Here is a 25,864-nt window from a genome sequence, read left to right as displayed (position 1 = left end):
ATTCAATTGATTTGTTAAAATAATTATAAATAATCTTTTTAATAAAAAAACATAATATATTTATCAATTTGAAATAAATTTAAATAATAGTAATTTATATATAGTATTTTAGAATATACAATTAATTATGATCATTGATGTGCTTCTCGAAATAAGCAATATGTTTGTCACGAATGTCAAAAATCATTTTTTTGAATTTGAAATTTTTAAGATATAACCCCACATACTCATCATGCAGATTTGTGCCCATGATATAAGAGAGAATAAATGCACTAGGATGTTCATGTTAAATAGATAAATAATATGGAATTCTTGTTGGATTTTCAAAATTTTCTTTCAGCAACACATTATCAAACTTTTCTTTTGTGCCCCTTCTAAATTTCCTATAAGCAAGGATTGCCTTCATATTGCTCACAAGTAGGTCCACATGTTTGTCAATGACCTCCTCAAGATCTTCAAAAGTGTCTTCCCCAATCGATAGTGTTTTCCCAAGACGAAGGTAAGTGTCTTCCAAATGACAGTGATTTTTTGGGAGGTTAAAAAAATTTACCCACATATTTTTTGATTTGGTTACTTTGTATTTGAATTTGGCATAACCATTTTGGTTTTTTTGAATGAAAAAACAACAAAACCTTAATTTGTTTTTAAAATCTTTTTCAATATTCTTTATTTTCAAATTATTTTTAAATTGACTATATATATATATATATATATATATATATATATATATATATATATATATATATATATATATATATATATATATATCTTTATTTATTTATTTATCTATATATATATGGAGAGAGACATACTATATTACAATAAACTAAAATATACAATTTTAGAATAAGAAAAAAAATGTGATTATGTTAAAACCCTCAAACCTTACACCAATATTTGAACTTGTAATTTCAAAAATATGTTATTTTTAACTTTAAAATTTCTCACCACGGTATGAAATGTGTGAGATATTTAATGAAACTCAAAAATTTATTTCAAATATTTCTATTTGATATTCACATGTCTTTCATTTAAAATTCTTATTCATCTAATAATTTTTTTCTCATAGGAGATTTCTAAATTCAACGATATTATTATTGTGAAATTATGATTCACTTAAAATTTATTTTAAAATATGAAACAATTTCTTGAATTTAGTTTCAATTTCTTCACTCATTATTAATGGTTTTTATATTAATTTTTTAACTAATTATAGAATATCTTAATGTTGTGTTTTTTCTTGTAAATTAATACTTTATATTACTAAAAAATGTTCATATATACATGGTTGTAGCATATCCAAGAGAGGATTTCTTTGTTTATTTATTACGCTACGAAAGTCCAAAAGACTAAAACTTTCCTAAATAATTTTTGCTCCAAAAACAGGGCATGTAACAAGATCTAGATTACAAAATCCCTTATTATTGCTATCCAAGCCATATATGATAGAGAACTAAAATGTGACAAGAAAGAGAATCATTGAGACTAAGAAAATGAAATGGTAATTAGGTCTCGAACACTCGATCCTAGAGGTGCAACAGTGTTAGAGTCACATTATAAGTGTCCCTCCACATGGGCCAGCCTTGCATATAACCTATCCAAGGTGAAGTGTTGGTTCCTTAACATCATTTTAGTGTCTTCCAAGGAGGTAAAGATATTGAACCTCTCAAACTATTTGTCCTTAAAAAGAAACATCAACAAAGTTTTCATCTTCCAATGCAATTTTCCACTAAGTTCAAATACTTCTTCTTTCATCCCCTAGCGTGACCAAGGTATAAATCCAAGTAGATACCTCATTAATAATTTTATAATATGAGTGCATTACCTCTCCACCCCATCTTTGGTTTCAAGCTAGAAAAATTCTCTTCTTGTCTCAGGTGGCACAACATTGAAACACGTAGTATGATCATATTGGGTAAAAAGCGACATTCTACGCTGGCCTTTCAAGATGCTTCCCCCACTCAGCCTACAACACATGTGTTTCCTAGGAAACATGAAGGAAATAAATAGGTCACACCTATAGCAACTGTTATAACTTACACGACCTGTAAATAAATAGGAGAATATACCAACCACAACTTCCTCAGGGCTTTGACACCACGATAGAAATTCATCACCTAGACTCATCAAACAGACCAAGCTACTTGAAGGGATCACCATCTCAACCCCCATTGAAGTGGATACCCCAACATTAGAACCAACATACCCCAATAAAATTATCCAAAAACAAATCCACGAGTTTCCTAGAGGGGACACTTTACAGTAAACTCTCTAAATTATGATATACTAGGAGTGTGAAGACATACTTAACCAGACTCATTTTTTTTTCCCTATGAGACCCTAGACCGTCAAAGAAGTCAAGCACAAACATTCCAAGACCAAGCTTTCTCAAGACATACATCAAAGAAACCAAGTTGAGACAGCTAGAGAAAAAACATAAATGTTGCTGACAACCCTCCCAATGTACAGACATGATTCCATTTCCCAATGACCCATTAAATGTTGGGAGCGTTCTCTATCAATTTATGATTACTAGATTCTACGTTTGGAATAGTTTTGTCTTGAAAAGTAGGTTTATCAATAATCTAAGGAATTTGTGGGGGTGCAAGAGAAACATTTTTTTTGTGCTTGTGAAGACTACTATGGAGGGAATCATAAAGAATAATGTTGGATGGATGGTGCTAGCCTATGTCTAGTGCTAACCTCTATCCGGACTTGATTTCCATCAGTTGCTTGCTCTGGGTTAGCCAATTCTGTACCCACTCCCTTTGGACTTCTAAACAGGAAGTTGTTCCCATTTATTGTAGACTCATTTCCTGCCGCATCTTGTCCAACGTCTTCTGACATTCAACTGCACTAAGGTTGTTTTCCTTTTGAACCTACATGTACAAAAATCGCATCAATAATATCACCACTACAATATAATTAGAACAAATGTAATTGAAAGAATATGTTTTCATTCAACAGGAACAAACTTAATTTAAAAAGGTATTTTTGCATTCAACAGGAACAAATGTAATTGAAAAAGGTATTTTTGCATTCAACAGTAACAAACTTCAAGGCCATATCTCCTAAATCCCCCAAAGTATGGTTGAAAGATGGGGAGCTTGCAGTAACAACAGGAGATGAACAATCTTGTACAGGTGAAAGAGGAGACACCGTAGGAGATGATCCTAACTTCATCTCTTATGTGTGCTCAAATTTCACATGAGATATTGAGCTTATTTCTTGACTTGAGACCATTCTTGCTCGGAAAAAACATCAAAATGTAGTGACTATAACAAATCTGCACTATCGTCAAACATTTTAGAGTAATTCGTAGTACTCATTAGCCATTCTTGAGAGCAGAAGAGCTTGAATTCATATTCAAGAAGACCCTAAATATTACCAAAAAAAATAAAGTATAATTTATTAATCCAAGAAATTAATTCCCATTAAAAAAATTATTAATTACGATAACATAAATGTTGGCGACCCTATGATCCCTTGGCCTACGTCAACATCAACGGCAAACGATCCTGATTTTTCTTTTCCTCCAAGCTTCGTCTCCACCTGTTCGATTTTCACACCTACCTTAGACAAGCATGGGGGCCATGTGTCCTCTTACAATTTAACCATATTTTACCTATTCCATTTTCAGTTTTCTTCCCGACCAAATTCGGCTTTGGTTGAACTAGACAATACACGTCAACTTTAGGGGACCATGTGGCCATCGATTAGATCAGAAGATGATGAAGTTTAGACCACAAAACCTTCCAAACCTAAATACCAAACCTTCGAATTTCTACCACCTGCATTTATCTTTCATTCTACAAAGCTTCAGGGCAACACACCTAAGGTGTTGAATTGCCACCTTTGAATTTTCCGATTGGCCTTGTATAATAAATATCAAGACACTTTTATTTGTCAGGTGTTTATATTCTTCCCCATGATAGAGTATTGAGGCATAAAATGTGAGATCAGCTGTAAAATGTGGGTCCAATGTTGTTGGAATTATACTTGTGTTTGTGTTAAAAGTAAATCTATCACGAGCTAGATTTCTTTCACCCTACCATGTTGTTATGTGATTTTGTTTTTTCTATAGAAAAATCTAGCATGGGTTAGATTTCCTTCATCTTGCAACGGTGTTTTCAACAACGTGTTTGTGTTTGCGCAAAAAAGAAATCTAGTGTGTGCTTGATTTATGTTGTGATGTAATGTTGTGCTATAATAAAATCTAGCACTTGTTAAATTTTTCACCTTGTGATATTGTTATTGATAATGCACATGTTTGTGCTAAAAGGAAACCTACCTTGTGCTATATTTATTCCAAAATGTGATTTTTTAATTGGAATTGGTTGTTTGCACCAGAAATAGATTACCATGCATTACATTTCCTTCACCTTGTAATGTTATTATTGGCAATGTGTTTGTGTTTGTGCTAAAAGTAAATCTAGCATATGTTAGATTTCTTTCACATTGCAATGTTGTTATTGGAAATTTCTTTTCTATTTTTGATAAAGGAAAATCAAGCATGTGGTAGACTTCCTTTGGCCTATAATATTGTTGTTCACAATATGCATGCTTTTGTTCTAGAAGTAAATCTAACATGTGTTAGAATTCTTTTAGCATGCAATGTTGTTATGCTCTTGTATTTGTGCTAGAAGGAAATCTAGCACACGTTAGATTTATTGTACCTTTCAATTTTGTTTTTGATAAGGTGTTTATATTTGCGATAGAAGAAAATCTATCGTGTGCAAAATTTGTTTTATCTTGCAATGTTGTTGTTGGAAATATAATTGTGGTTGTGCTAAAAGTAAATGTAACATGTGTTGAATTTCTTTAATCCTACAATTTTGTTATGTGCTAGTGGTTGTGCTAGAAGAAAATTTAACACATTCTAGATTTCCTTTGGTCTGCAGTGTTGTTGGAAACATGCTTGTGTTTGTGTTATAATTAAGTCTAACAAACACTAGATTTGTTTCAAGCTATAATGTTGTTATGTGCGTATTTATGCTAAAGGAAATCTAGCACTCGTTAGATTTATTTCATCTTGCAATGTTGTTATTAGAAATACACTTGTATTTATGGTAGAATGAAATCTAGCATGTGTTAGATTTCCTTTGTTTGATAATGTTGTTGTTGACAATAGGCTTGTGTTCTTGCTAAAAGTAAATATAACACATGCTAGATTTTTTTCACCTTGTGTTGTTTTTATGTGCTTTTGTTTGAACTAGAAGGAAATTTTAGCATGCACTAAATTTCTTTCACAATGCAATGTTGTGGTTGGAAATTTGGTTGTCTTTGCTAGAAGGAAATATGCTATAATTCTTTGACCTTGAAATGTTTTTATTGGAAATATGTTTCAGTTTATGCTAGAAGTAAATTTAGTGTGTGTTATATTTATTTAGCCCTACAATGTTGTTATGTTCTTGTGTTTGTGCTAGAAGGAAATCTAATACGAGCTAGATTTCTTTCATCATGTAATGTGATTATTTTTGTGTTAGAAGGAAATCTAGCATGCACTAGATTTCCTTGCCCTATAATGTTGTTGTTAATGAGAGTGCCTTTCAGATTAATCACATCATTAGGATTTCATTAATCCAAAAGACACTCTCATTTACAATATGGATCACAAAAAGCGTAATATCTAACAATGTTGTTGTTGTCAACATGGTTGTGTTTGTGCTATAAGTAAATCTAGCATGTGCTAGAATTCTTTCACCATACAATGTTTTTGTCTTCTTGTGTTTATACTAGAAGGAATTCTAACAAACATTAGATTTCTTTCACCTTGAAATGTTGCTATTGGAAATGTGCTTATCTTTGGGCTAGAAGGAAATCTTACATGTATTATATTTATTTCATAGTGCAATGTTGTTGTTGAAAATATGGTTGCTTGTGCCAGAAGGAATCTAGCATGTGTTATGTTTCCTTTAGCTTGCAATGTTCTTGTGTTTGTGATAGACATTAATCTAGCACACATTAGACTTATTTAGTCCTACAATGTTTTTATCTTCTTGTGTTTTTGCTAGAAGAAAATATAGCATGTGTTAGATTTCTTTCAAATTTAAATTTGCTTGTGTTTGTTTTGGAAGAAAATTTAAAACAAGCTAGATTTCTTATACTCTACAATGTTATAGTTGGCAACTTGTTTGTATTTTTCATAGACATAAATCTATCACTTGCTAGATTTCTCACTCTACAATGTTTCTATGTGCTTGAGTTTGCGCTAAAAGGAAATCTAACACATGTTAGATTTTCTTTTACATTGCAATGTTGTTAATCTATCACAAATTAAACTTATTTAGACCTAAAATGTTGTTATGTTCTTGTGTTTGTGCTAGACGTAAATATAACATGTTTTAGATTTCTTTCAAAGTAAAATGTGCTTGTGTTTGTGTTGGAAGAAAATTTAACACAATCTAGAATTGTTATACTCTACAATATTGTTGTTGGCAACGTGCTTGTATTTGTGGTAGACACAAATCTAGCACTTGCTAGATTTCTCACTCTACAATGTTTCTATGTGTTTGAGTTTGCGCTAAAAGGAAATCTAACTGATGTTAGATTTTCTTTCACATTGCAATGTTGTTTATCTAGCACACATTAGACTTATTTAGTCCTACCATGTTGTTATGTTCTTTTGTTTATGCTAGAAGGAAATATAGCATGTGTTAGATTTAATTCAAATTTAAATGTGCTTGTGTTTGTGTTGGAAGAAAATTTAACACAAGGTAGATTTCTTATACTCTACAATGTTGTTGTTGGAAAAGTGCTTGTATTTGTGGTAGACATAAATCTAGCACTTACTAGATTTCTCACTCTACAATGTTTCTATGTGCTTGAGTTTGTGCTAAAAGGAAATCTAACACATGTTAGATTTTCTTTTACATTGCAATGTTGTTATTGCTAACATGTTTTTGTTTGGGATACAAGGAAATCTAGCTTGTGGTAGATTGTTTTATCCTGTAAAGTTATCATTGGAAATATTTATATGTTTGTGTTAGAAGTAAATATAAAGTAGACTAAATTTTTCTCACCCTAGAATGTTGTTATGTGATTATATTCGCATTAGAAGGAAATATAGTATGAATTATATTTCTTTCACCTTGTAATGTTGTTATTTTCAACGTTCCTGTGTTTTTGATAGGAGGAAATCTAGTGTGCGTTAGATTTGTTTTGTCTAGTAATGTCGTTGTTGGAAATATGTTTGTGGATTTGTACCAGAAGGAAATCTAGTATGCGTTATATTTTTTTCACAATGTGATATTATTTTTGAAAATATAGTTATTTGTGCCAAAAGGAAATCAAATGCCTTGCATTGTTTTTATTTTTCAATGTTCTTTTGTCTATGCTAGAAGAAAATTTAGAATGCACTAGATTTCTTTTTTTTCTTGTTGTGTTGTTGTTGACAGTATGCTTGTGTTTGTGATAAAAGTAAATCTACCACATACTATATTTCTGACACCTTGCAAAGTTGTTTTGTGATTATGTTTGTGATAGAATTAAATATAGCATGCATTAGATTTCTTTCACCTTACAATGTTATTATTCGAAATATGTTTTTGTTTGTGCTAGAAGAAAATCTTGTGGGTGCTAGATTCCTTTTGCCTTACAAAGATGTTATTGGTAATATGCTATTGCTTGTGCTAGAAGTAAATCCAACATGTATTAAGTTTCTTTAACCATACAATAATGCTATTTACTTATGTTTTTGCTATAAGGAAATATATCATGTGCTATATTTTCTTTTACCCTGTTGTAATGTTCTTGTTGACAACATATTTGTGTTTGTGCTAGAATTAAATCTATCACATGTTAGATTTATTTCACTTACCAATGTTCATATGATTTTATTTTTTTTGTTTTATCAGAAGGAGATGTGGCATGCTTAAATTTCTTTCCCCTTCCAACGTTGTTATTGGCAATGTGCTTGTGTTTGTACTAGAAATAAATGTAACCTGTGCTACATTTACTTTTCTTTGTAATATTGTCATTGGAAACATGTTTGTATTTTTTCTAAAAGTAATTCTAGTACATGTTAGATTAATTTCACCCTGCAATGTTGTTATGTGTTTGTTTTTATGCTAAAATGAAATTTGACGTGTGATATATTTATTTCACCTTGCAATGTTTTTATTGACAATGTGTTTGTGTTTGTGATAGAGGGTAATATAGAATGTTTTTTTTCACAATGCAATGTTGTTGTTGGCAACATGCTTATGCTTGTACAATATCCAATTCTTAGACCACATATTCCATATGAAGGGGCTTCTAATAATTTTTGGGTTTAACATTTTTTATATTGTAACAATAGTCTAGGTAGGCATGGACTAAAACCTCATTGTCTCTAAAAGGCAAGTTCAAATGTCATAAGCATGGAAATGTCCAAGCAAATATTATTATTGCAATGTTTTTATTGACATTGTGTTTATGATTGTGCTAGAAGGAAATTTAGCATGCACTAGATTTTCTTGACAATGCAATGTTGTTGTTGGCAATCTTCTTGTATGCGATAGAATAGAGTCTAGTACAAGTTACATTTCCTTTGCCTTGCAATATTTTTGATGACAATGTGTTTGTGTTTGTGCTAGAAGGAAATCTAGCTTGTGATAGATTTATTTTGGTTTGAAATGTTTTTCTTGGAAATATGAAAGTGTTCGTGCTAAAAATAATTCTACCATGCGCTAGATTTATTTCACCTTACAATGTTTTTATTGACAATATCCATGTGTTTGTGATAGAAATAAATCTAGGATGCAAATATTTCTTTTTCTTTGCAATATTCTTGTCGGCAATATGCTTGTGTTCCTGTTCGAAGTAATTCTATCATATTCTATATTTCTTTCACCTTGTTGTTATGTGTTTGTCTTTGTGCTAGACAAAGATCTAGAAGAAAATCGAATGATCGCCTAGTTAATGTTCTTTCATTGTGTTTTGCTTTTATTTTTCTAAAGCAAACTAAGAATATACATGACTATAAGAGATAAATTTTGTGTATATATGATGTTGTTTTAGTCTTTACAGTTGTTTTTATTTATTCACAATGTAATGTCTTTTGGAAATGTTCTTATTCTCATGCTAGAAGGAAACATAGTAGATGTCTGCTTTCCTATATTCATGATTAAAAGAACATAATAAATTATTTGAGGGTGCCCTTTTTCTAACCTTGATTAGCTATTATTGTGAGTTCTACACTTGTTATTGTTCTTGTTCATTTTGTTACACATATAATGGTGCGAGTAGTTATAGTATTTATAAAATCATATTTTCTTCAATAATTCGAAACGGTGATAATAAATTTTTACTTTATATTCAGAAACCATGGACTATGAAGCTAGTGAGAATTCAAAGGAAGAATCCAAGGAAAAAGGTAGTTCAATAAACACGACACCAAATTCTTTAAATGGTATCACAATTTTAAAATTAGTTTATACTTTGTTACAATCATTAGACATTATGTTAATGACTAGTTGTTGATTAATAAAACCCATGGAAATAGCCTTAGGAGTGGGGTTTTAATGAGGACAACCCATACTAACATGGGTATTTTTTTCCCAAGAAATTTTAACTAGATGATAACTTTTGGTGTCATATAGTAAACTTACATAACATATGTACTCATTTATTATTGTGTGTGTAAATGGAAATCGTGTATTATAAGGTTGTTTAATAATATTTGGTATTTCATGTCTTCCATATTTTTTTCTAGAAATTTTGGAATCTGGTGTGCATGAAATTCGAAGTAAAGTAGTGAAGAGAAAAAGAAAAACAAGTGATATACAAATGATGCCTCCTTCAACTAGTATGGTGGTTTTATATTTTATGTACTCTTTTAGAAATGGTTGGATTAGGTGGTTTCTTTTCCTAGCAATTTTACCCATGTGATAACTTTTGGTGTCATATAGTAAACTTGCATAACATATGTACTCATTTATTATTGTGCATGTAAATGGAAATCATGTATTATAAGGTCAACTGTTTAATAATTTGGTATTTCATGTATTCAATAATTTATTTTTCTAGAAACTGTGGAATCTGGTGTGCCTAAAATTCGAAGTAGTGAAGAAGAAACAAAAAACAAGTGATATAAAAACAATCCCTCCTTCAACTAGTATGGCGGTGTTATATTTTATGTACACTCTCTTAGAAATGCTTAGATTAGGTGGTTTTTCAATATTTAAAAGAACATTATGTGACAATATTTGAAATTATAATTTCATTTTGATTCATGCAAATATTTTTTTGTTGTTATTTGCAAAATTGGTTGGCCCAAAAGCAAATGAAATGTTACAACCATCACTTAAGAAAAAGAAAAGTTATTCAACTCAAATGGCAGTATCAATAACACTTTATGCTTCTACATTTGAAATGATTAAAAAATACAATACATCTAATAAATATGAGTTTGTGCAAGATTGGTACGTCCAAATAGAATCTCCCATGAATATTTTTCCTAATATGTATCTATTTGGATCCATAGATGGAAAATAACTAGAGATATTAGTAATAATAATTAATTTATATGCTTACAATGAAAATGGCATTGACTTTCAAGTGGAAATGATTAAAGAAAATGAGGTAAAATTGATTTCATTTCAAGTGGAGTATACAAATTTTAGACCAGATTTGATTGAAGCTTCAAGAAATGATTCAACGAATACGATAAAGAATTCAATGTTCAAGTTGGATAACCATGAGAGCTCCTCTAAATCTGGACTAAATAGTTGCCCAAATATTTTAAAACACATCGCCACCATTCTGAGATATCGCTATGTAAGAAGTAAGAAAACATCATCTGTACTTCTTCATTTACAACAAAAAGGTAAATTTCTTGATAAAATACTAGATGATAAAGTTGATTCTCAATTACTTTCTTTGAGAAGAGTATATTTATCTGATTTGGAGGAGAACATAACAGGAAGTGATTTCAAGACTACTACAGGATTTCAAAAAGCTAGGAAAGTTGAATCTGAGACAACCAACCTTGCAAATCAATGTGATGAGATTCATGAAGCCTTCAAGCATTGCTATCTATTTTCAAACTCCTTTAGTAGAAAAGTTATTGTTGAAAGATGTACAGAAGCCCCCAAAGTGTTTAAATTAAGATAAGGAGATGACTTAAATGTTCAAGTATTAGTCAAATCATTCCTAGAAAAATTTCAGACCTCATTACCCTATGCTCTTATGATTCCATTTGACATCAATGAGTCTGATCCATTGATAAACTCTATGGAAATTATAAATTAGATAGATCTAAATTCTAAGAATATCAACTTTTTTGATAGTTGATGGTCAACACACGATTCAAGCAAAGAAAGAAAATTTAACAAATCCTAAATATAATGTATCTGCAAAAGCGAATATATATATATATATATATATATATATATATATACACACACATATAGATATAAGAAATGTAATGCTCGATTCTTGCATCCATCAGTTGAACCCACTGAGGTGATCCACATTTGTTGTCAATTAAATTTTGCAAATAAGGTATTCTACAAAAATCCATTTATTGATTGTGTGCGCTTGGCAATACATTTCTTAATTACCAATGACAAATTAAAGAAGAGGATTTGATGTTCGAAGATGGTTGAAGACAAGTTATGCAATTTTAATTATTTTTACATTTTACATTTTATTATTGTATCTCTTTTTATTGTAGATAAATGACTAAAGCTGATAATATAAGTCATATTTTCTCATATTTATAATGAAGTCTCATTAGTTTATAACACCTTATTTAGTTTCATTTTTACCTTGAATTCTTATAAGTTTATATTTATTATTTTATCTAGTTGATGATGAAATGTTGTGCTCTTTCTTCAACTATCCAGTGACAAATTTTTCTGATAAAAAGTTTCTCTTATATCTTGATGAACCTATTTGGGATAAATGGGACACTATTTTTAACTATTACCAACTAGGCACATTAAAGTGTTCTATAAGCCAACCTAATTTTGAGAACTACAAGAGAAATAGTCTACATAGTTTGACAGCAGCTACTCTTCGGCCCCTTCAGGCATTAATCATGGAAGAAATTGCTTCAATAGTAGATAAGCTATTGGATGGAACCATTTGGTTTTCTATTCCACTTAATCATCCAACAAATTCCATAAAAGTAAAATATTATTGTTCTAAATTGAAAACCAATAGAACAATATTGGATGCAATGGTTACATATTGTCAAAGTCATGATCAGAACTTCAATGAGATGACTCTTGCCACATTCAACATTCTTGAGAGTTATGAAATTAATGATATCATATTTTCCAATTTTTGCAACATGGTGGAGGGGTCTACTTATGTCAAAGGAACATGTAATAGAAAGATAGCATCCCTTTCTCAGCAAGCATTTGGAGTCCTTGACAGAATGATAAATGGATCAACAAGTGTTCAATAGGTTGACAACAATTTTGAGTTTGGTTGCCATTTTAGAGGCCCTAATCTCTTGTCAACACTTTTGCACTCTTTTCCATGTCAGTTGTAACCAGTTTTACATACTGACCTTGTTGTTCTATATACACTTTCTTTGAAAAAATAACAATTCCACATGGGATATTATATTGAATTTTTTCGATTTCCTATCGAAAAAAATGAGTTGAATGACTTTACTATAGTTCTCTTAGTAGAACTTTGGTTTTGTAATGATGTGTGCCAGCCTTTGGAAATTTCCGGAAAGAACTCCAAGTTCAACTATAAAATGTCTAGTGGCATTTATCAATATAAGTCCCAAAACAATTATAGTTATGATACAGTTCTTACTATACATTTATAAACTTCATAATTAAAAATTTTGGAGGCTATAAAATACTCTCACACATTTGAAGACACATTTGATGAAAATGAGAGAGATTATGATTTCTGGATGGATTTATTGGAAAAACACCAACAATGTAGTGATGCAAAAGTGGTTATTTCTCTTTATGCAGGGACAAATTTAATCAAGGCCTGTTGTACATATGGAAGAAGAATTTCATGTGTTGTGCAAATAGATTCACAAAGGACAATCATGTTAAATAATTACAAATCTTTTCAGCTATCAAATCCTTGATCCATTAACTTCTTGGAATTGCAAGTAATCACCTCCAGTTCCCAGTTGTTGTGAAAAAATTCTAAATAAACCTGTAGAGCCTAATTTAAATCCACAAGAACTAAATTATGGCTACCCCTATTGCCTTGGATGTTAGACCTATCACAACTCCCCATTTGGACCTCGACCATCTTCGCTTGGTTGACAGGGATTTCCAAATTAAAGATACATCTACCCAGGGCATCCTACTTAAAATCCATTGTTTATGTAGGGACAAATACCTCAACTATGCTGATGATATTGGCCTTTGGGAGTCAAATTTTCCCAAATCCCAGTTCCCACAGGTACATGTTTTCCCTGAAATTGTCCACCAGTGCCATGCTTGTTACATTCCCAACCTGAGAGCTGTAATGTCCCCTGACCAAAAGATTCTATTCACCATTACAGCTGATTCCATAAATGAAATGCTGCAACTCCAACCAGGACCAAACCTGACTCCACTCTCAATTGGATATTTTTTACACCAATATTCTAAGTTAAGTCCCTCTAGAATGGCCCAATTGTTCCAAGATTTCATTGTTGAAGAGCAGTACATTCCTAAAATCACCCCCCCCACCATATATTTATGCCATGTTCCTTGAAAGGGGCAAACAAATCATCACCATGATATCACATTTCCTAGTATGCTCCACTGATGAATTTGTTGATGAACTTGTCTTAGCATTCATGTCAATCTATACGCCAGGACAACTTTCTGTTGTTTTGTACAATTTTGCTGAATTCATAGCTAAGAGAATGCATGAACAATTCGCCAGGATGAACAATGAAAGAGTGTTCAAATACTCATCTGTCCTCTACTATATGTTCCTATATTATCAGCCAGATAGATTTCCTTTTCCCCTCTAGAAGCTGGATACCAAAGGCCAACCCAGGTCTGTCATTTTTTGGACCCCACTGTTCCATAAGTTTGAGTCACCATATAACTATTCAGATTTCATAGATTGTTTTGTCCATCTAGTCATGACTATGCTGAAAGGAAGCCCTCCACCCAGGATAAGTCCAAAGATCGAAAGGGTCATCCAGTTGTCTAAACAAATCAATGTGGGAGATTGGTACCTTTACCAAAACCACACAGAGATAAGAATTTATGGCTGCTAGCTTGCACCATATAAACTACCCAAGTACCTCCCCATGAGGTTGTTTGCTCGAGAGTACTATAGAAAAATAATGAACTATGATGACATAAATTTTGTCTCGGACAAAAAAAGATCACAATTCAAAGTCAAAAACTAGTTAGGCCCCTTCATCTACAATTCTAGAGAGGAAGGGAAGGAGGTAGACCAAATTTTGCAGAAAATGAAGTGCCAAATGAGTTTCATGTGGAGGTATGACCCTCAAGAATTGATGACCAGATTGAGAAAGAAGGCCAAGTTGGGACCTTATATTCACCACCCCATACCAGAGATAGAAAGATATGCAAATCAATCTGAGTGGGTGGAAAACTCTCTTGTAGAGAGAGACAGTACAAAGGTAGATGTAGAGAATGCCTTATGTGACTTAGAAGGATAGTTTGATGAGATCTCATTTTTGTAGGTACCTGAAAAGCAAGAGCCAGCCATGAGCACCCCTCCTATCATGTAGACTCCTCAGAATGAGGAAAATAACCCCAAAAAGACGAGGGGGGAACCATCAAGTTCAAGAATGGGCACATCAAATGTACAGTACGGGACCAGTCAGAACAAAAGACCTAGGCTAAATCCTGTTTCAGAGCAGGAATACAAAGAAGGCTCAGTAGAAATAACTGATACTGAGCTGGACATAAGTGAAGGCACAACTCTATATGAGGAAGCACAGGGGCCATCTACATCAAAGACCCAGCTTTTGGAAAGACAACTAAGTGTAGAAGTATCCTCATTCAATAGGCCTGCTGATAAGGATAAGGATATAAAAGACAGATATAAAGAGATAAAAATAAGAAATGAGAAACTAAAGGCCCAAAATATGCTCAGTAGCTCATACTCACACCTACCAATCAGACAAGGTTGATGTCAGCTTTTGACATCAAGGAGGGAAAGTTATAGATTTCCTTCATAAAACCAGCAACACAACAACAAAGGACATCAACGGATTTCATGAGAGTTGATTTTGAAGTGATGGCAAGGGATATTCATCCCATAGACCAAATCGAATTGCACAAACAGGCTGGAGAGATGATATACTCCACCCTCACAGGTAAAGCCATAGCTTCTCATTAGTTGCACAATTCATTGAGCAATATCTTAGCTCAATACCAATTAGAGAAGGCCTCCTCACAGGCCAAGGATACTAGAATAAAGTCTTTGGAAGACTTAGCGATTGAATTGAGACATGATCCCAAAGATATTAAAGCCACTGAACAGCTGGTAAAGAAGAAGAATGACATTGCAGCACTGAAAAACAATTGAAGATACCTCAGCTGCAACATCCCCAAACATAGGAGGTCTTAGAGAGCCAAACTAGACATGAAGAGTTGATGGACTTGGTCCTAAAACTTAATGATCAATTGAAGGAGATAGAGAAAGAATGAGACACTTTAATTCAATTGAAGCAAAATGATATTACCAGTACATCTCCAAATGTCATCCCAACGATCTCAATAGCAGTCCCTTCAATGCTAGCAACCTCATTGGCTCCCACAGCTCCCATGCCTACAGCACAGCCAGTTTTAGCAGAGTCTATATTAGCAGCAGAGTTGGTCAAAGCCATGGAGGAAATGTCTATTCAGGCTACAAAAATGAACAAACTGAAAGAAGAGGTGACAACTTGGAAATAGATTGCAAGCTTGCCAAGATCATGCACAAGGAAGAAGTATAGAAAGCTGCCCGAATGAATGAAAGATTAAAGGCCATGGAGAAAGATCTAACACTAAAGGAACCCCTTGGGCAAGCCAAGGAACTATTATGGGCCAATATCATTGACTTTGTCAATGATATTTGGCCATCAACTCAAGTGATTTTTGAACAACTAGACCTGATAAAGGTAGCTATAGAAACTATCCAAAATGTCAAGGAAGAACTAGGAGACATCCCTGAAGATGCAACCACACTTATCCACTTCCTCAATAGTAAAAACAAGTATGAACTTCAAGAATTGGATATAGAGGATATGACAGAAAATTTTTTGTAGGTGAGAAAGGTCTTTTCCAAGAGAAACTTAATGATAAACTTGGATGACAAATGTCAAATATGAAAGTGGCAGTTGATAGATTTATGACCAAGTTTCAAATTTTGAGAGAGAAAGGGTTACATAGTCCCTTGGTCATAATTGACAAGCTCATGACACAACAAGATTATAACAACAAAATTAGAGAGCTAGCTAAAGAACAAGCCAGTACATCATCAATAAAAGCATTTCCAATAGGCAAAGTTCTTTACCAGACATTTGAAAACCTGTTTTTCCTCCAGCATGAGGTGAAATACCTATTCATTACTAGGCCTACTTTTGCTAAGTATACTGAGGCAAATGAGATATATAGGAGGATGTTGAAAATCAAGTCACCTGATGCTGAATTATGGGAAAAATTGATTGATTTACTATAGTAAAATGTAGTAAAAAGGTTAAAGTACAGTGAGCAGGGTAAAAGGTGAAGGTAGGTTAGCATGGTTAAAGAGCATCAGTGCCAAAGAGTATCAAATAAAATCAAAAAGTAACTAAAGTCTCCAATGTGAGAGTTCAAACAATGAAGAGCGTAAAGAGCTACAAACCAAACCATAAAGGCTAGCAGCACCAAAATAAATGGGACAACATGAAAGTAGTTCAATAGCTATCTCTATCTTCTTGCAAGAAGATATTTGCATTTCCTAGATTAAATCTCAAGTTAGTTTGAGATATTTTGTAATAAACTTCTGTATAAATACTTCACAATTCGAAGTATGTAGGAGGGATTCTTGGAAATTTCTATAGACTTCTTGATCAAAAGACTGTGAAGCTATTGTATCACTAATTGGACCAGCGAGCTGGATTGATGAATATAGACAAGATATTTCATAGGAGTCATGTGTAGAGTGAAGTGCAGACAAGTATTTTCTCACGTTGTTGTCATTTTTCTTAAATTTTTTTCCACAATCTTTAATGTATATCTGAATCTGAATGCTATAACATGGAATGATATCCCAGAATTTGCTTAATTGCACTCTATTTTAACTGTTATGCATTTAAATGTTTTCTACTGATTATCTAAGTTAAGGAATTCTTAATTTCTCCTTAGTTTAGGTTGTCTCTCTGTAATCTATATCAAAGGATTCTTAATTGTCCTTTATTTCTGATTATCCTCTTTTCCTCGTTTTAATCCCGGCCTGAGAATTGTTAATTTCTCTCTCACCCTGGTTAAGACCTTTTCACCCCTCTGGCCCAAAGAACTACACTTTACTTTGCTAGCTTGCCCTTTGAACACTCCCTTTAGTGAGTTAATTCCAGCTCTACTACCCTTCTTTTGACTCCATAGCCCAATGGTCTAAAGACATCATTCTATCCATTTATTTTAATGATTCCACCATCCAATCTTCAGTACAAATCAAAAACCCCCCTGAACATTCATAACTAGCCTGAAATCCCAGCAAACAAAGCTAAATCATATAGAGAGAGCCATTTCTGAATCATAGGTTGGCTAGAGCCTATGCTTAAAAGTTGGTTTGTGGTTACCTCGGTCATTTTCTTTCTTCTGATAACTTCTAGAGAAAATTCTGAGTGATAACACCTCTAGTGAACATAACTGTGCAATTACACCCTATTGTTCTCTCTTTAGAATATTTGTCATGCCATTAGATATGATTATTTTTCTTGGTTTCACTACAATACCCCATAATTCAACTTCCTTTCCTTCCCAAAAAAAATTCAAGAAAAGTTCTTGAAAATTGAAACTTATCAATCCCAAAGACTGTAACTATTCAACTTCTAATACAACATCAACACCACCCATTGGAATGTTCAAGACATATTATCCCATGGATAGCTTTATAATATGGCAGCTTCCAGAGAAATTTATGGTTCCTCAATTTGCAACCATTACTTGACACATTGGTGATGGATATAGGAAGAAATTCAATTCCTTGGATATCTTACAATGAATAAAATTATGTGTACTACCCGAATCAATAAACATTATTACCTTTTTCACCTTTTTCTTCTTGATATGCTCTTCTATCTTGAGAGTTTTACGAGTGGTAATTCCTGTCAATGTATTACAATATATGGTCAGATTCATTTCTTCTTTCTGTGGGATTGGTTCCTGGTGTATATCCTCTTCTTTTGACATTTCTTGTTCCTTTTCTTGCTCTTCTTCCCCATCTATGAAAATTAATTTATTCTCAGCACACTTATGACCTTTAGTGTATTTTCTATCACAACTGTAATAAAGGTTTTTTCTCCTTTTTCTTCCAATTTTTGTGGTGTCAACCTTGTAGGTGGTGAAAGTCTAGGAGCGACAACACTTCCATCTTTATAGTTATGAGTGGTAGGCATCCTTATTGCCATAATTTTTCTTTCAATTTTTCTTGCCAACCTGTATGCCTTCTCCAATGAATCAGGTTCCCAAAGGCAAACCTCATGTTGGATGTTATCATTTAAAGTCCCTATGAAGGCTTCAAACCTATGCTTCTCTGGAATATCATTTACCCTTATATTCAATTTTTGGAAGTCCTCAATATGCACTGCCATTGAACCGTTTTTTTCGAGATTTATCAATTGGCTAAAGAATGTGTTTCTCTTTGTATCCTCATAATGTGCTAGCATTTCCTCCATGAAAATTTTTCAGGTTACAAGTGGTTTATGAGAACAAATTCCTTTATACCATACAAACTGATTCGGTTCTAAATATAAATATGAAATACATACCTTTTGTGGTTGTTGCACATCATGTAGGTCAAAATATTGCTCCATCTGTAGTATCCAAGTTACTGGATCCTTCCCATCAAATTTCCTCATATCTATATTTGGAATATGGTGGGTATTCAATCCAACATTAGAGTCTATGAAATAATGATTAACATTTCTTTTCTTCTCATCATGAGTTTCCTCTACTACCTTTTCAGCATTAGGAAGCCTTTCTTGTAGTGACTTTGTCCCACCTTCCTTCAAACCTTCCATGTCTCTCTTCAAATCTTCCATGTTTCCATTCGAGTTTTCTTCTATACCATTTATCTTATTGATCATATCTTCGATCACATTCTTCAAATTATCCCTCCAATTTTTCTTACTAGGTGTTTCTATTTTTTTGATTCGAGTCATTCCTTTTCTTGCTTTTAGGAGCTTGATCTTGAATCTGTTGTATCTATAAAATTTCAGATCTCAAAGATATTAAATTTTGACCTATGGTATCCCTTTGTGTCCTCTTTCCAACGGCATAAGTCTAATCAAAATCGGATTCTCCCAGAAAGAGTTATACCCAATCTCCTAATATGACCTGATTATATACATTTTCCGTAGAGCGAACTTGTATTAAGTGCCACGTGTCACTGTTTTGATCTTCGGAATTGAAAACAATACACAAAAAACTACAATCTTTCCTATTTCTATAATGTCTGACGAAATTTCAATCTGATTCTCACGACGAATGTTATGACGATTTTACCAAGGTCGCCTATTTGGGATGTAATTTGGGAGACTACAAAAACTTTAACTTGCTTGGATCATATCTCCGAAAATACAGAGAGACAAGATCTAAAATTTGCACCCAAGGTTTATCAAGATTTCAGATCAAACAAGTTTTAATTTGAGCTTCTGAAATGTTGTATAAAAAACTTTATTACGAAAATTCCACGACAACCTATTTGGAGGAGTGAAACCCTACAATTGAAAGCTTTGATACCAAATGTTATGAAACCAACTCACAAAAAGATAGAAAATATAGATCAATAGCTTCAAAATCAACATCTTTGAGGGGGAAACCTTCTTTACATTACACAAATGAAAAATTCTTGGATAGTACAAATTAGAAGACCTCCTTTCTATATATAGGAGTCTAAGGGGTCCCAATACAATCAGAGGCTACATAACAATAATATTGTAGGGGCACAACAATAACTATAGTGGGCTTCTATGGGGCACAATAATAACAACATAGGGACTATATGGGCACAATAATATAATAAGGGGGTTGCACTAATAACAACAAGGGGTTACACTAGTAGTATAGGGACCTAACAATTATTTCGAGGGTGGATGTGTGAGCCTTTGGATTCCCTTGTTGTAGATGCAAGAATTTTATTCTTTTATTTTCAGGTTAAAGAAAATGTGCATATGTATATTGTGTATATTATTGTAAATATTGTATCGAGATAGATTTATAAAGCTCCATAGATAATATAATTATTTTCTAGTTGAAGCAAATGTGCATGAATATATATGGTTTCTATTGTAAATACCATAATGAGTTGTGTTATAAATCTCTAGTAAACGACATGTTTGTCATGTTGCCAATAGGATGTCATTGCAAATACTGCAACGACCTAGGTTATGAAGCTCCATAGGCAGTATGTTTTGTGTTCATCATTTTGCTGGTCATGGGTGTCATAGAACACCAAGGACGGTGTTCCCCTAAGGGGGAGGGGCCTGTAACAACCCCGGTTAAAATTTCATGTAATAAAGCTAATAAAGGATAAATAAGAACAAGGTCATGTGACACCTATTCCAAGGTGAATGTTGGCAAAAACATCCTAGTAGGTGTTCATTTGGTTTATTATGGCAAAGGAAATTGGTAAAGGAAATGACAAAGGCTTTGAAAAGACAAAGAGGCATTAATTGGTATTTTATTTACCAAAACAATGGAAAATAGGAGAAAGGGAAGGTGAATGGTCATAGGTTGCATTTGAGGAGGAAATTGAAGGAAAAATAGAGGAAATTGAAGAAAATAAATGTCTCAATGATACAAAGGCTTCTGAGGACCAGTTGACAACCTTTTGACAGTTTTGGGTTGGGGCTCTCTCTCTCTATTCTCTCTCTGTCACACCTTGCACACAGAGAATTCCAAGAGCACTCTAGCATTGGAAAAAGGAAGGAAAAGGAAGGACAAGAAATAAAACGAAAGAAAATATCAATCAAGAAGAGTTGGATCAAGCGGCTACCACAAGATTGCTTGCACATATTGAGTTGCATGTATGATTTCCTTGTTAGTTTTCTCATGCATGGTATATGCATGTGTGTATTTGGTTATCTTGCTATCAATGACATGGGTTTTTCCATGTGTGACACTAGTTTCATCTTTGCATTGCTATTTTTAGATAACCATGGTGTGATGGGGTTCTTCATTTGGTTGAGCTTTGGATTTCCAGATGGTTTTGGAACCGGGTGAGGTGTTCTCGTGAAAATTCCCCAAGGGCCTAGGAATCCCTTGACTGGTAATGGTAGGATTGTGGTAAAGCCTGATGGTGGAGACAGGAAAACTCCTATTGGTGAAGAATTCCGAAGACATCAAAGCTTATTTAAGGCCTAGTGATCCCTTGACAGGTTTTAGTGGGATTGCGGTAAATCCAGATAGTGTATGTTTTTTTTTGGGAGAAATCCCTTGACTGGTAATGGAAAGATTGTGGTAAAGCCTAGTTGTGTAGGTTCTTGTTTCAGGCCTAGCATTTTGTTGACCGGATTTGGTGGGATTTCAGTAAAGCCTGAGATATCCCTGGTTGTTTTTTTGTGAGTCCCACATTCATGCTTGAAATATGGCACAAGTTTGATTAGTTGAAAGAAATATTTAGTTAAACCTAATCTATGGTCGGGTGGTACATGGAAGTCCCTGACTTGGTTGGATTTTTTATATGTTAATAAGAGACCTTCTCCTCTTGTATTTTATGAGTAAATGAACTGGTTATGATGTGGCTTTGATGGTTATTCTATCATTGTTATTATTCTGGTTATATGCTAGTTATAAGCATGGTTTTATGATATAGTCTCTTTATGGCTCTTATAATGTTTTATTTAGTAAATGATTGGCTATTGAATTCATGACCTAATAGATGATATTATAGCTATTATGAGAGGGAAATAGACCTTTTTGATGAGTTTCATATATGTATGATATCCCTATGTTCAGATATGCATTTATAACTTGTACATTACATGTTCAAAATCTGTTAGACAAAATGTTTGTTATGGATAGGCCTAGTTAGATTAAGTTATTGACTAAGTTTTGCATTAATGGCTTTGTCCTTGTGTCATTCATCATTCTGGAAGGTTTTATCAAGTTCTAGGTGGAGGTCTAGATACTAGCCAAAGTGTCTTAGATTCTAGGGTTGCTTGCTTAGAACTGGGAAATATAGACTACATTCACTGGGAGGCAGGATTATCCATGCAACTGGAGGGTTACAATCGTCGGCTTGCCTTGTTATGTAAGCGACTAGAAGTCCAGATCAATGAAAAGGCAAGTTAACTTAGGGTTTGGGAACTGAGAGTGGTTGTTTAGCCACCGTGGGTCTTGTAGCCCCTAAGGAAGGTCAGTAAGGTTTCATTTTTTTCGACTCCATTTCCTTAATGTGATCTAAGAGGTCGAGTCATGTCATATTAGCTCTTTCTCTCATGTTTACACTGGTATATCGATGAACTTGGGTAAATGTAGGAGGAGGGTGGTTATGACAACTGACTTTGTAAGAGGCCCACATCAGTACAACATGATCTCCTTTCACCAATCAATAAACACCATGTTTCATTATAGAATTAAGCTAACATGGAGGGATGACACTCGTTAAGCTTTGGGAAAGTTGATATTCCATATGCATTCACTTCTTCGTATTGACACCTAATCATTGTGATTGGGTGAATATATGTAAATAATGTACATGGTAAATAATCGAGAATATGAATATGAAGAGACATTGGGAGGTGAAGCCCAAGAGTCTCTACCTCCTTGTATATACCATAAGCAATATTAATGCAAAGACACAATTTCATTTGAGGAGTTACCTCCTTGCCTCACATGGTATCAGAGCCAGCTCCCAAAATTAGTTGTTTTGTTGTAACTCTTGTCATTGTCTGCCATTATTCTTTTCCATTTGCGCCTCTCCTTTGACAAAAATTTTGTCTTAATTCTTTGTCCTTCCATTCTCTGTTCTCTATTCTCCTATATGTTGAATCATAGTCATATGGTATGCTTCCTTTGGAGCATGATGCATTGATACTATGTTATGGCATAAGTGTTGCACTGTTGGGATGCGGGCTCAAGTAGTTCTGAAATTAAATGTGAGTTTTTCGTGCTACCTGGAGATGCTGGCTAGAGGTGCTCTGGTGTGGTCACTTCCTGGAGGTGTTTCCTAGAGGTGATGTATACACATCGAATCCTGATTACATTTCTTTGAGTATTCCAGTAACATTGAATCCTACCATTACAGTTGGTTACGTGGATCATACTATGTGGACGTGACGATTGTTATTTTTGTGTTGATGTGGAGTGATATGCAAACAAAAATTTCTTTGGAAAATTGTTTGACTCTCAGTTATCTCATGATGAGAAGAAAAGAAATGTTAATCATTATTTCATAGACTCTAATGTTGGATTGAATACCCACCATATTCCAAATATAGATATGAGGAAATTTGATGGGAAGGATCCAGTAACTTGGATACTACAGATGGAGCAATATTTTGACCTACATGATGTGCAACAACCACAAAAGGTATGTATTTCATATTTATATTTAGAACCGAATCAGTTTGTATGGTATAAAGGAATTTGTTCTCATAAACCACTTGTAACCTGAAAAATTTTCATGGAGGAAATGCTAGCACATTATGAGGATACAAAGAGAAACACATTCTTTAGCCAATTGATAAATCTCGAAAAAAACGGTTCAATGGCAGTGCATATTGAGGACTTCCAAAAATTGAATATAAGGGTAAATGATATTCCAGAGAAGCATAGGTTTGAAGCCTTCATAGGGACTTTAAATGATAACATCCAACATGAGGTTTGCCTTTGGGAACCTGATTCATTGGAGAAGGCATACAGGTTGGCAAGAAAAATTGAAAGAAAAATTATGGCAATAAGGATGCCTACCACTCATAACTATAAAGATGGAAGTGTTGTCGCTCCTAGCCTTTCACCACCTACAAGGTTGACACCACAAAAATTGGAAGAAAAAGGAGAAAAAACCTTTATTACAGTTGTGATAGAAAATACACTAAAGGTCATAAGTGTGCTGAGAATAAATTAATTTTCATAGATGGGGAAGAAGAGCAAGAAAAGGAACAAGAAATGTCAAAAGAAGAGGATATACACCAGGAACCAATCCCACAGAAAGAAGAAATGAATCTGACCATATATTGTAATACATTGACAAGAATTACCACTCGTAAAACTCTCAAGATAGAAGAGCATATCAAGAAGAAAAAGGTGAAAAAGGTAATAATGTTTATTGATTTGGGTAGTACACATAATTTTATTCATTGTAAGATATCCAAGGAATTGAATTTCTTCCTATATCCATCACCAATGTGTCAAGTAATGGTTGCAAATTGAGGAACCATAAATTTCTCTGGAAGCTGCCATATTATAAAGCTATCCATGGGATAATATGTCTTGAACATTCCAATGGGTGGTGTTGATGTTGTATTAGAAGTTGAATAGTTACAGTCTTTGGGATTGATAAGTTTCAATTTTCAAGAACTTTTCTTGAATTTTTTTTGGGAAGGAAAGGAAGTTGAATTATGGGGTATTGTAGTGAAACCAAGAAAAATAATCATATCTAATGGCATGACAAATATTCTAAAGAGAGAACAATAGGGTGTAATTGCACAGTTATGTTCACTAGAGGTGTTATCACTCAGAATTTTCTCTAGAAGTTATCAGAAGAAAGAAAATGACCGAGGTAACCACAAACCAACTTTTAAGCATAGGCTCTAGCCAACCTATGATTCAGAAATGGCTCTCTCTATATGATTTAGCTTTGTTTGCTGGGATTTCAGGCTAGTTATGAATGTTCAGGGGGGTTTTTGATTTGTACTGAAGATTGGATGGTGGAATCCTTAAAATAAATGGATAGAATGATGTCTTTAGACCATTGGGCTATGGAGTCAAAAGAAGGGTAGTAGAGTTGGAATTAACTCACTAAAGGGAGTGTTCAAAGGGCAAGCTAGCAAAGTAAAGTGTAGTTCTTTGGGCCAGAGGGGTGAAAAGGTCTTAACCAGGGTGAGAGAGAAATTAACAATTCTCAGGCCGGGATTAAAACGAGGAAAAGAGGATAATCAGAAATAAAGGACAATTAAGAATCCTTTGATATAGATTACAGAGAGACAACCTAAACTAAGGAGAAATTAAGAATTCCTTAACTTAGATAATCAGTAGAAAACATTTAAATGCATAACAGTTAAAATAGAGTGCAATTAAGCAAATTCTGGGATATCATTCCATGTTATAGCATTCAGATTCAGATATACATTAAAGATTGTGGAAAAAAATTTAAGAAAAATGACAACAACGTGAGAAAATACTTGTCTGCACTTCACTCTACACATGACTCCTATGAAATATCTTGTCTATATTCATCAATCCAGCTCGCTGGTCCAATTAGTGATACAATAGCTTCACAGTCTTTTGATCAAGAAGTCTATAGAAATTTCCAAGAATCCCTCCTACATACTTCGAATTGTGAAGTATTTATACAGAAGTTTATTACAAAATATCTCAAACTAACTTGAGATTTAATCTAGGAAATGCAAATATCTTCTTGCAAGAAGATAGAGATAGCTATTGAACTACTTTCATGTTGTCCCATTTATTTTGGTGCTGCTAGCCTTTATGGTTTGGTTTGTAGCTCTTTACGCTCTTCATTGTTTGAACTCTCACATTGGAGACTTTAGTTACTTTTTGATTTTATTTGA

Source organism: Pinus tabuliformis, chromosome 2_1 (genome assembly GCF_031772625.1).
Source record: "Pinus tabuliformis cultivar Carrire ecotype Pingquan chromosome 2_1, CPIR1, whole genome shotgun sequence".
Lineage (NCBI taxonomy): Eukaryota > Viridiplantae > Streptophyta > Pinopsida > Pinales > Pinaceae > Pinus > Pinus tabuliformis.
Note: the sequence above shows the minus strand (reverse complement) of the source record.